The 12,384-nt window shown below is 32.4% G+C and overlaps 1 long non-coding RNA gene and 1 other non-coding gene across 3 annotated transcripts; both read left to right on the top strand.

Annotated features, from left to right (window-relative positions):
* The first annotated feature begins 4,658 nt into the window (after positions 1–4,658).
* On the top strand, positions 4,659–4,744 carry TRNAM-CAU (transfer RNA methionine (anticodon CAU)). Its single transcript is given in 2 exon segments — positions 4,659–4,696; positions 4,708–4,744. It is a non-coding gene; the product is annotated as a tRNA-Met (tRNA).
* Positions 4,745–10,839: 6,095 nt separating this feature from the next.
* Positions 10,840–11,816, top strand: LOC148864455 (uncharacterized). 2 transcript variants are annotated; one of them, XR_016109387.1, is made up of 4 exons: positions 10,840–11,030; positions 11,176–11,361; positions 11,503–11,551; positions 11,655–11,816. It is a non-coding gene; the product is annotated as an uncharacterized LOC148864455 (long non-coding RNA). The 2 variants fall into 2 exon arrangements; XR_016109388.1 differs by lacking the exon at positions 11,503–11,551 and having other exon boundaries at positions 10,890–11,030.
* The last annotated feature ends 568 nt before the right edge of the window (positions 11,817–12,384 follow it).

Raw genomic sequence — 12,384 nt, 5'->3', positions numbered from 1 at the left:
CTATAGGAATATTGAGATGGAAGGCAATCTCAGAACGGTAGTAGACTGGTTTCAAATTGATAGCTAAAGCACATGTCATTACAGATTCATAATAAGGGAGGTGAAGCATTTGGCTATGCAAGTAAGAATGGATTTTGTCCAAAGTGCAGATATCAACAAGCAGCTTTGCAGATGCATTGAGTTGACAAAGAGTGCAGAGAAAGCATTTTTTTTTTTGGTAATTTCTCTTTCTGTGATTGTTTCTAAATATGTAAGTGAAGAAACATATAATGATTTAGGTAGTGGGGCTGGTCCAAATGCTCTTTTTAGGGGTTATGGGAACACATTTGACAAGTGTTCCCTTGAGGATAGCTTCAGTTGTTGAAGACATTGTTCCACAAAGAATTGGTTGGTTCACAAGATGAATAGCATGTGTTTTGGGGAAATATATGCTTGATGACTTTGTAAGATGGGTCTGCTCTTATACATTTAAAATTTTTATTTCTTTTATTTGTATGCTATATATGTATCTTTCATATATTAGTTGGTTCATTCCAGCAAAGACCAGGATTTCAATCCCACTGTTACAACTTTTATCATTCTTCCTTATAGTTCACTATCCCATTTACTTCGTATTACCTTGCTAGTTTATGTTAAGACACAACCTCGACGTTTCCTACATGCATGTCATGGGGGAAGCGAACTTTGTGGCAGATCGTCTTGCCTGCCTTGGTCATAGGATAACGGTTTTCAATTCTAGTATTTCTAACTCTAAATTTTCCTTTATTTGTTTGTTTTTTTTTTTTTTTTGACGAATGGGGACATTTCTCAAATCGTAAAGAAGGGTTTTAGTTGGCTTTTTTATGCAACTTTTGTACCTATCAAAAAAAAAAAAAAAAAACCTTTTCTTTTATCTCACGAGGCAATGATGGCTATCAAGAGAGGCATTTTCTTTTGATAATCTAGGCGGCGATAATTCCCTAATTCTAGTATATGATCTGTGTATGCTTGTATGTATTGATTACTGGTAGCTTCATATTGATAATCTGGTATATATTCTAAACTTCCTGGACTTACGTTTTCTAGGCTTCATATATATACTAGTCAATCACAATGACCGTGATAAGTGTTCCGGTATCTATCTATACTTACTATATTATAAAGGGATTAGGTCCCATGTCAACGGTTCTCTCCTTCTCCCATTTTTTTTTTTTGATAATTAGTTTTCTCCTTCTCCCATTTTTTTTTGATAATTAGTTCTCTCCTTCTCCCATTCCCCCTTTTCTTTTCTCTCCTCAAACCTCTCTCCTTTTTCCCTAACCCATTTCCAATTCTCTCATTCATTCTCTATTTCCTCTTCTTTCCCACCCAGCCCACCCATTAAGCCACATGGCAAGGGAGTTAATTATCAAGTAAAGAAAGAGAGATTTGGTTTTATAATATCTAGCCAAGTGGCAGCACTATCCCTCACCTTCCCTTAATTTTTTTCTAATTCTTATTTATCTCTAATTAGCTAGAGAGTTTCTCTCCTAAATTATCTCTAATTTCTATTTATCCTATCCCACTTTTGATCTATATCTATCTAAAGAAAGTTTGAATTAAAAGATTTAACAATTATCTAAATATTATAATAAAATTATGTAATAACTTTAAAATATTTATTATAAACACAAAAGTATTTAAACATTACTCACATAATAAAATTTTAAAACTAAAAAATATTATTTAAATATTTCAATAACTAATCACTTTAAATAAAAAATATTAAAAACAGATAAATAATTTTATTACATAATATTTAATATTACGTAATAACTTAAAATAAATAAAATTTAAATAAAAAATTTAAAAATATCTTATATATTATTTAAATATTTATATAACTAAATATTTTAAATAATGAAATATTTAACATAACTAAATTTTAAATAGTTTAAATAATGAATTTATGTAATAAATTTAAAAAAATTCTTATAGGGAGAACAATTATTTTAGTAGATTTCATAATATTTAAATTAATAATATAACAAAATTATATAATAATAGTATATATTGTAATTTTACAAATTATTCAATTCAATAAGTAATTACTATTTTAAAAATATAAATAGTGACATTATTTGAATAACTCAATAATATTGTAAATAACTAATTTTTAAATATATTTAATATAAAAAATTAATAACTAAATCATATTTTGAATATTAATTATAAACAAATTAAACAAGTTAATTATTTAGTAACATTAAAAAAATAATATTTATTAATAATAATTTTAAAATATTTATTATACATTTGTATATACTAAAATTAATATTTAGTGTTTTTTAGTAATTATTTATTGTATTTGTAGTAAATATATTTTTAACAATTATGTATAAACCTATTTTTGTTTTGTTATTTAACAGAAAATTTTCAATAATTATTGGAGATTAAAATATTATTGTTTAACTTTTAAATTTAAATTATTATTAGATATTACATTTGTTATTGACTGGTTTAATGGATATTTAGTATTATTAGATATTACACTATTTATTGACTGGTTTAATGGATATTTAGTATTTATTGTATTTTCATAATTATTGTATTCGTTGTATATTTATTAGTTATTTGTTGTATTTTCTTTATAAATTTATTTGCAATAATTGTGTATTTTTGCTATAAATTCTTGATAAGTATTGGAGATTAAACTATTGCCATTTTTTAGAGACTAGATTATTAATTTAGCTAAAATTATTGGAGATTAAAACATTTGTTAGAGATTAAAGTATTATTAGATATTACACTATTTATTGACTGGTTTAATGGATATTTAGTATTTATTGTATTTTCATAATTATTGTATTTGTTGTATATTTATTAGAGATTAAAGTATTTTCAATAACTATTGGAGATTAAAACATTTGTTAGAGATTAAAGTATTATTAAATATTACACTATTTATTGACTGGTTTAATGGATATTTAGTATTTATTGTATTCGTTGTATATTTATTAGTTATTTGTTGTATTTTCTTTATAAATTTATTTGCAATAATTGTGTATTTTTGCTATAAATTCTTGATAAGTATTGGAGATTAAACTATTGCCATTTTTTAGAGACTAGATTATTAATTTAGCTAAAATTAAGAGCGTTCATGGATAGGGGTGCCAATTGGACTGGATTTGGTTCAATCTGATTCAGTTCCATGTGAGTCCATTACAAATAGACCATGTCCAATTCAATCCAATGACCATTTTGGACTGCTCCAATTCAATATTTGGACCATCCAATCTGTTCAAATCTGTTTTAATTTAGATTGATTCTAATCCATACCCGGTCTATTGACACCTATATTCTTATCTTCTATCAATGGGCCAGATACTGGCTCAATCCAACCCAATCCAATATAAATTTATTAGGGATAGACCAAGTCCAATCCAATCCAATAAACACTTTGGACCATTTAAGTTTGGACTGGTCCAATTCAATATACCTTGTTGGTCCGTCTAATCTATCTCCATTGACACCTTATTCATGGGTCATTTTGGTTCGATTGAAGGTTGTTTGGCCAACTAAACCAACTTGGTTGGGTTGGGGAGTTGGTTGCCTGAAACTAAATGTTCATGAGTTAAGTAGCTCAACGGGTTGGCCTGGTCTGGCCCATTCTAAATCGAGCTTAGACAACGTTTTAAGGCCACAATCTCAGGCTCAAGCTTTAAACATTGGGTCTGACTATTTTTCGGGCTGGGCTCAAGCTTTCCCAAATAAGCTTGTCCCAATCCCAACTTGATAATATTATACATAGTAAAAAATATAATATTTAAAATATATAATATAATATATAGAATATTATAAAATATATAATATATTATTAATAATGTATAATTAACATAATATTATTTGTTTAGATTAGGCTTCAGGCTTGGGCTCAAGATCTAGGCCAGATGGTCGGGCCTGGCTTGGGCTCATGCCTAGTCATTTTCTGTTTATAAAGAGGAAAAGCAAGGCCCGGGGCCTACCCATGTATAGGTCTACCTAAAATTGACTGACCATTAGTAAAAATCGGTCAATTTGGTCAATTGACTCAAAAGATTTTAAACTTAAAAATTAATTTTAAATTTAAAAAACTATAATAGTATTATTAAAAAATAAATAATTAATTTAAATTTATAATATAAAATATTTTAGACTAAGAAATATGAGAGTTTTTCACTTTTCGTATTAAAATTATATTTTAAATATAAAATATTTATATATCTATGGTCAGGTCGGTTCAATTTTGGTTGGTTTACAAATGACCAAACTGAAATTGACCCGACCTGGTTGGGTTAGGAAATTGCTGAACCAAAACTTACTAGAAAATACTAGGAAACGGATGAACTCAAGTCAATAGAAGGTTTGTAAAGGTTAGGAAATTTACAAAGATCCTTGCAAATGAAAATAACTTAATTTCAGTTAGTACGTGTATAAAGATCATTGGTTAGTTAAGAATTATAATTAAGGTTGTGTTTGGTTTGAAAGAAAAAGTAAGGAAATGAAGGGAAACTTATAGAAGGTTTATAAAGGTTTGCCTACATTTTCCTTTTTTTCCCTACCTTTTCTTTCAAACCAAACATAGCCTAAGGGAAATATAAGTTTAAGTATTCAAATTGATTAGTGTGATATTATTACCAAACATAATTCTCTTAAATTGAGGGGTGGTGGCGCAGTTGGCTAGCGCGTAGGTCTCATAGCTTCTGAGTTATCCTGAGGTCGAGAGTTCGAGCCTCTCTCCACCCCATGCAATTGTTTTAACATTGAAGTTTTTTTAGAATGATTTATCTTTTTTTTCAACAATTTATTTCCATGATACTAGAATATGATATCGGAAAATGTCACAATCAATCAATTTGTATCATTAAACATATGTCTTTCTGGTATTATACATTTTTCCTCAAAAATAATATAAATTGAAAAGATGACAGTTTTGTTCAATTCGGAATATTGGATTTCAGTTAATATTTAACAATTTAACCAACTACAATGAATCTATATAGACCATCATACCTTTGAACATTGGATGATGAAAACTCTTCCTATGCATCATCGATAACAACCATTAAGATGTAAAGTTGAGATCTCTCTGTGTTGCCAAAGATTGAAGCGTCGCAACCGTAGCATTCTTGGTGTATGAGAAGCAGCATCTTGTAGATAATGTGAAGCCTTCATTAAGATATCATGACTCATGAGGTGTTATGTGAACATTTTCCACAGAGCAGTAAAACTTCATGTTTAGAGAGATATGACTGAATACTTGCTAGCCATCCCTGTAGAATCATATGGGTAGATTGGGTGTTTAATTATGATATCTGGATTAAGGCATATTTGAGCTCCACACCAAACATATGAGACAAGGAGGTGGCGGCCTCTCCCCCCCCTCTCTCTCTCTCTCTCTCTCTCTCCTCCTCCTCCTCCTCCTTCTTCTCATCACCCAATAAGGTAGCTGTCATGGAGGAAGGGAGGAAGAAGAAGAGAAAGAGGAGGAGGAGGCCGGGGGGAGGATGAGGTGGAGGAAGTAAGAGAGAAAGAGGAAGAAATAGGAATGAATAAGGAGAGGAAGAAGAAGAGAGTGACATGTTATTAAAATTCAATGACAATTAAGAACATATTTGTCCTTAAACTTTTAAATTTAACCTTTGAAAGTTCAACAAGGTATATATAAATAGTTTTTAAAACTATCAGGTACATTTAAGTAGTTTCCTAAACATGCAAAGCATACAAGTAATTAACCCTTTCTACTTTTATTTTTGATGTTAATCACACAAATAAGGGACCTAACCCTTCCCTTTCTATCCTTTGATGATTTACAATGATATGCAATATTCCATAATGGCTTGGTCTTGAATAATACATTATAGTTGCAGAGATGTTCCTAATGTATGGATCTGATGTCCTATTTATAATATGTGCATCGTGTTTGTGTGCAACAAATCTAGACTCACACGTCTTCACTAGCTTTATTGGATTATCTAGCTGAATTCCATTTTGTTATCTCCCTCATTTGTAGGTCAATAGTGGAGAGATATCATCTCCGGCAATAGAGATCAGAAGGCTCTTCCAAGACTAGTGAGGTCAAGAAGAATTTTATTTTTGGTTACCACCAATTTAGGGCCATATGAAAATCAATGTGGATGGTAGTATTTTGTAGGCATTTGGACAGACTTCTTTTGATTTTATAATTAGAGATCATTTGGGATGCTGCTGGGTGTAGGTTTTGGACAAGTTAAAGCTTGTCGCCTCTGAAATCGGAAGCTCAAGCCCTTCTAGAAGCAGTCCTTTTTGTAGATAAAATGAACATATCAAACCTTTGTATTGAATCAGATTGTGAATATCTAGTTAATATGCTGAATGATACTGATGATTATGAAGACCCAGATATTCTCTTTTGTTGCAAGGATATTCAGGAAATTACATCTAGAAGAAATTACAGGATCCAGTTTTGTCCGAGGGAAACAAATGAAGCAGCTCATGCGGAGGCCAAATGTGGTTTTTCTGGGAGATTTAAATCCATTATTGCAAGTAGTGTTTTGTTTTTTCTCTTTCTCTTTCTTTGTCTCTCTGATGTAGTAAATCTGGACATAGCTTTTTGTATTCGGCTATAGTAGTGTTTTGTTTTCAGTAGTTTGTTTGTTTTTTCTCTTTCTTTGTTTCTGTTTGCTGCAGAGTCTTTGTTGTGATAGTGCCTCTCTGATGTATCTTTTTTCTCTGGTTTTAATGAAATTTCACCAATTTATTCACAAAAAAAAAAAAGATTTCCATTTTGTTATGTGTGGGATTATATCATTTGTTAAAGAATGATTCTTAATATTTTTATTGGATACTTAGGAGATCAACCTTGCTTTTAAGCCCCATTTGTTTACCATTTAGGCTCTGTTTGAAAAAGGTGCAAATACAAACATATACAGCAAATACATACAAAATAATACAAAATGTAAGGTTTTGCACTGTGCATATTTGTATATGTACTCCTTCCAAACTAAGCCTTAGTTACTTGAGTAAATGCACTTACTTAGTAATTGTTGCCCGTGTATATCTACCTATATTCTTTAATGTTAAAACATACTCATTTTTTTATTACATTATTTATCCTTTAATCTTTTTGTTTCTAAAAGTTTGTTTGATGGGCCATTTTGTTTCATTAATTTTGATAGTTTATCTTCTGATAAAAAAATGTAACTTACCCACTTTGGAGAAGTGTAAGACTTTCTTAGTTAAATTGTCAGAAAACTTACCTAGGAAAAGTTGAGTTTATGTGAATTTTACATTTAGGCCATGTTCGTTTTTTGTGAAGTGAAGGGGGAAAGTTTGATCAATGGAATTGACTAATTTACTTGTGTTCGGATTTCAAAATTTTGTAGAACCCACGGTAACTTTGATTTACCTGGGAATCACTTCCCCGGTAAATGATACCCTTCCGAGACCCTACCTTTCCCGAGTGGATGGTAAGCAGATAAAAATAAGAAACCTCATTATTGCCCCCCACAAGATATAAAAGTTCGAGACCCTACCTTTCCGAAAAATCACCTCTGTGTGACCCTGATGCTCAGAAACTTGGGCCCTGTGGTAATAAATGTAGAGAGAAAAATTATGTGATTTTCCAGGAAAGAAATGCTAATCAGTACAACAAAAAGCAGAAAATAAAAAAATAAAATTGCATATGTAATTTGCTTACAGAGAAAAACCTCTTGGATGTAAGAAATCTCAGTAAGACTGTAATATGAAGAAGGCTATAAAACTAGAGAAGCATCAAGGGCCTGTCTGACAATATTACCTCAGATGCACCTATCCAAACTCATCCTATAGGTAGTAAAGAGATAAGATACACTGTATCACATTACACTACAAATAAGGAAGAATGAAATCTGGTTGAGATTCTATTGTGGATGGATGAATAATGTGACAACAAATTTATTGTAATATAAAATATACATTCATTATCACTTTCTGGTGCCCACAGACGGGCAGCTCCACTAGGGAGACCCTGGGAACAGTGTGCCATTTCCCTTGCTAGTTCCAGCTGTGGCAATCGGTTTCGGTTCCCAGACAACAGTTTGTTTTCTGTAAAATTTAAAGTCCCTCTTGTTCACACTTTTTTTGCAGCTTGTTCTGAGTTTGTTTTTAGTTGAAGCATTCCTAGTTTTATTAGTATGGTTCTGGATTGAATTCCTAGGATGGATAGCTGTCTTGATTTCTGTGATTAAATCATCTCGGTTTGGATTCTAATAAATGGGTAATTATGAGGATTTGCTATCCTTGCTGACTTTGAATTTGTGATGGCTTAGTTGCATATGCATAAGGTCAGGTCATTAGTGGTTAGATTTTATGTTCAAATAACTCTTTGTGATGAATAAAATGAATAATTTCTTTGTAGTTTCTATTGGCTTAAGCATGAGTTATTTTATTTTTAACTCAAATCAGGTTTGGATGTTACTATTTACTTCATGTTGATGCTTATTTGTTGCTGAATATGATAAAAAAGACATATATAGATTGAGGTAGTGAGAAATGATTTAACAGCCCATATTTTTATAATGGATATGGCACTGAATAGAATGGTGTGGCAGAACAGGATTCATGTAGTTGACTGTCCCAACCTCATATAGTTGGGACAAAGCTTAGATGATGACAATGATGATGATAGCCACCCATGGTATGCAGTTGTCCCAAGTTTTAATTTGCTAAAGAAATACCATGGGACTTACTGCTTTAGGGGTCCAAAAATATCTGGTAAAACTTAAAAGATAACAAAAGGTAAGAGTTGACATATCTCAAATATTCTATCATTTTGGGGGTTGCCTTTTCTAAGAAAAGGTAAGAGTTATATTACATCCAGAAAGCAAAAAAAAAAAAAAAAACAAAATATGGAGAAGCAGTTTCTCCTACCAAACGATGCATGGGAATGGAGATATTGCTCCATAAAAAAATAAAAAATAAAAAAACTACTGATTTCTGAAGTAGGGAGACCATCTGCTATGGCATTCAGACTAGCAGAGGCAGAGCACTATGCAAAAATGGATCTTCATGCTCATGGTGTGGTCAAGTTAAATTTTGATAGTTGATCCATCAGCAAGCCTGTCGAGAATGAAGACAATGTTTGTTGATAGTAGCAATACGTTTTAGGTGCTACCTTCTTCTTACCTGGTTCATATATAGCAGGAATTACCATCTCAAGTATGAACTGGAGCAACTAATTTCCAACTGCTAAGAGTAGACTCAAACTTGAGGTTATTTCATGGTTTCAGGAAATTATTGAAATGATTCCATTTCACATCAATTAAACATGCCATAAGGCTCAGTTTGGGAAGAGTGTACAATTGCAATATGTACAGTGCAAAAATAAGGTTTATAAATAACATTTATTGCACATGCAGTTCACTAAACATATTTGCATCTGCGTTCTTTTCAAATGGAGCCTAAGGAACCAAAATCTTTCACTATTAGTAAGGATTCGTTTTGGTTGGCAGTCAGAAATCGGAATTATTAAAATAATTAGTATTTAATAATTCATAGATGTGTCCATGAATCTTTGGTTTTTCATCTTGCCAAGTCAGATTCCTGAACGTGTGTTGGATTCTGATTCTTCTGACTATGTCCATGCAACATTGCTTTGTAGTTTTGGGGAAGGCTTTCTGCTTGTATCTCTTTCTTTCAGCTAAAGAAGTTTCCATTATCAATCAAAAGTTAAACTGGGGACCATCCCTTATCAGATTCATGTTGAAGTTGATTAGTTTTATTTCCATTTATATAGTTAGAACATGCATGGGATTCAAAATATGCTTTCAATGCAAACTTTTTTTTGGCAATTCCACTCTAGGGCCTTATCCTCTTAATTAATGGATTGTAAGTACCCAGTTCAGTTTCTTCTACTACAATCACTCTCCTTGTTGGCCTTCCCCTATCTCTTTTAAATTCATTCACTTGAATTGTGATATGTTTATCTTCTATGAATTGGTTCCTTTTCTATATTTCTAGCCTTTCAAATAAAAAAGATACACTTACAATTGAGTGTATCCTTAGGAACCCAGTATGTAACAACCTCAATAAAATTGTACAGTGTTCAATATAAAAATATAGCATTCTGTTTCTTTTATTATGTACTTAAATTCATTCATGCCCCAAGGTATCATTCTCTGTGATGCTCCTCCCTGGCGCAAAATCACCATTCTCCCTTGAAATAACTCTGTCAAAATATATACATAAGCAAAACCCAAATATATATATATATCCAACATTCTGAAGGAATTTGTAGTTTTGTACATGCATTTATAGAGACTAACAGGTCTAACTTCCCCAAAAAAGTCTCTAGCTTATTATCATCTTCTTCAGGAATGGCCATAATTATCATCAGCACCTCATGGTGCTATACCAAACAACTTAACAAGCAATTCATGGGCTTTCAAGGGAAATGAATGTAGTAGTAGCTTGTACGAGATTCCTCATGATTTAGGCATTAGACAATTCTCACAGTCTGTTGACGGTCAGTTCTCCGGTGAGCTTGAATTTTCTCAGCAAGGAAGCAGGCAATACATGGAACTTGGGAGCTCAAGGGCGTATGATTCTTCTAATAATCAGATGCACTGGTCTCTTTAAATGGACTCACTTATAGCTTAATAGGTTTATGCTATGCACTTTCCTTTTTTCCCCAGTTTTGCTTGGACCTCTTTTTTGAGCTTCAATTCCTGGCTTTTGACCTTGAAATAAGTTCTGGTTTTGCTCAGTTTTAAGTTGCAGTTCTACTCCTTTAGTAGCTTATTGGGTATGCTGGTATTAATTAGGAAGAGCAAGAGCTCTTTTAATTAGTTTGTTTTAAATTTGATATCCAGATATTTAACTTGGCCTTGGAATATCAATGGAGCATCCACTTTTCAGGTAATGCAAGCAGCTAGCAAACTTGGTATCTCAATTACTGTCAATAAAGTAGGATGTGATTCCCCAAACACCGGAGCTCCTACTACTGTCTCTCCAATTGATGGGTCTAAAGAATGGCAACCAGCGTTTACTTTGGACGAAGATGGGCTCCTTCATCAGTTACGTGCTGCTCTTGTGCAGTCTCTTGATACTGCTGCATGGCAGTTGCTCATAACTGTTATTATCCTCTTTTGTTTTTCTATTACTAGTTATTGTTTGTCATGCCTATATTTAGATGTTTTCATGTGGATCTCCTGTTTGCAGCAAAGTTGCCTTTACCCAATCTGCAACAACAGCCTCATCAACATTCATTTGTCCCTGCCGTACAAGAGTGCATTGATGCTATAACTGAACACCAAAGGCTTCATGCTCTAATGAAGGGAGAATGGGTTAAAGGTTTGTTACCACAGAGCAGTGTCCGAGCTGATTACATAGTGCAAAGGATCAGGGGTAAGTTTTCTTATACTTTACTCTTGCTTATAGGCCTAGGTTGAACCTTTTATTACAGTTGCTTCCATTTGGATGGGATAACTCATATAGCAGTCACTATAATCATGGCCTCATGGGTAATGCATTTGTGGAATCTCACAGAGCTTGCTGAAGGAATCTGCTTGAAGAATTGTGAATATCTGGGGAGCGGGTTGAGCTTCCAACAGATTCTCACTTGCTAGTATATCTTTTTTTATTTTGGTAGGATGAGGTGGGAGATCTCTGTTAATAACACTTCACTTCTTTCATTACAGGAAGTAGCAGAGAAACTTATGTTGCAAGTGCTTCGGGTCCTCACATTATTCTTTTCTTCATTTGTTGTATATGCCCATTTGTGAATTTCATAACTGTGATTTTGAAGGCCAAAGGATTGACATGATCTTAGAAGCATTGACATTTTAAACTCTCCTCTGCTATTTGTTATTTGTGAAAATTCAATGGTTCATTAAATAACCAGAACTAGTTTGATTTTCATAAAGAAAACCAGAAATTATGACAACAGTCTTAAATGCCCAAACTTTGAGCCCAAAATAATGGCAGATGGTGTTTTCTTCTATCGTTCCAGAGGAAAAACTTGAATTAGGCTCAAATTGGGTTTAAAAGAAGAGGCAGCATGGTTTATTTCCAAAATATTTAGGGGCATTTAAGACTTTGTGACATGGTTTTCAAATCCATGTCCAAAGGGTAAAATTGGAAAGAGATGAAAAAAATAACAATTTACCCAGGAAAGTGGATGTTGCAGAAGAACATGGGAAAAATAAGAAACTTCATTTACCTGGGTAAATCAAACAAGAAAAGAACAAAAGAACATGGGTAAATGCACTTACCCAGGTAAGTGTTTCCTAGGTAAGTTCACTTGTTTTTTCTTTTTTCATAAGAGTTTACAATTCTCATTTTTATTAATGGTTGTAGACAAATGAATATGGCATTGCAAACAAATAAGCCTTTTTCCCATCCAAAACCAGGCCTAAATGATGTTCTGTG

The sequence above is a fragment of the Nelumbo lutea genome, chromosome 3 (genome assembly GCF_056320005.1).
Source record: "Nelumbo lutea isolate HS-2025 chromosome 3, American lotus-T2T, whole genome shotgun sequence".
Taxonomy (NCBI): domain Eukaryota; kingdom Viridiplantae; phylum Streptophyta; class Magnoliopsida; order Proteales; family Nelumbonaceae; genus Nelumbo; species Nelumbo lutea.
Note: the sequence above shows the minus strand (reverse complement) of the source record. Positions and strands in the feature narration are given on the sequence as shown.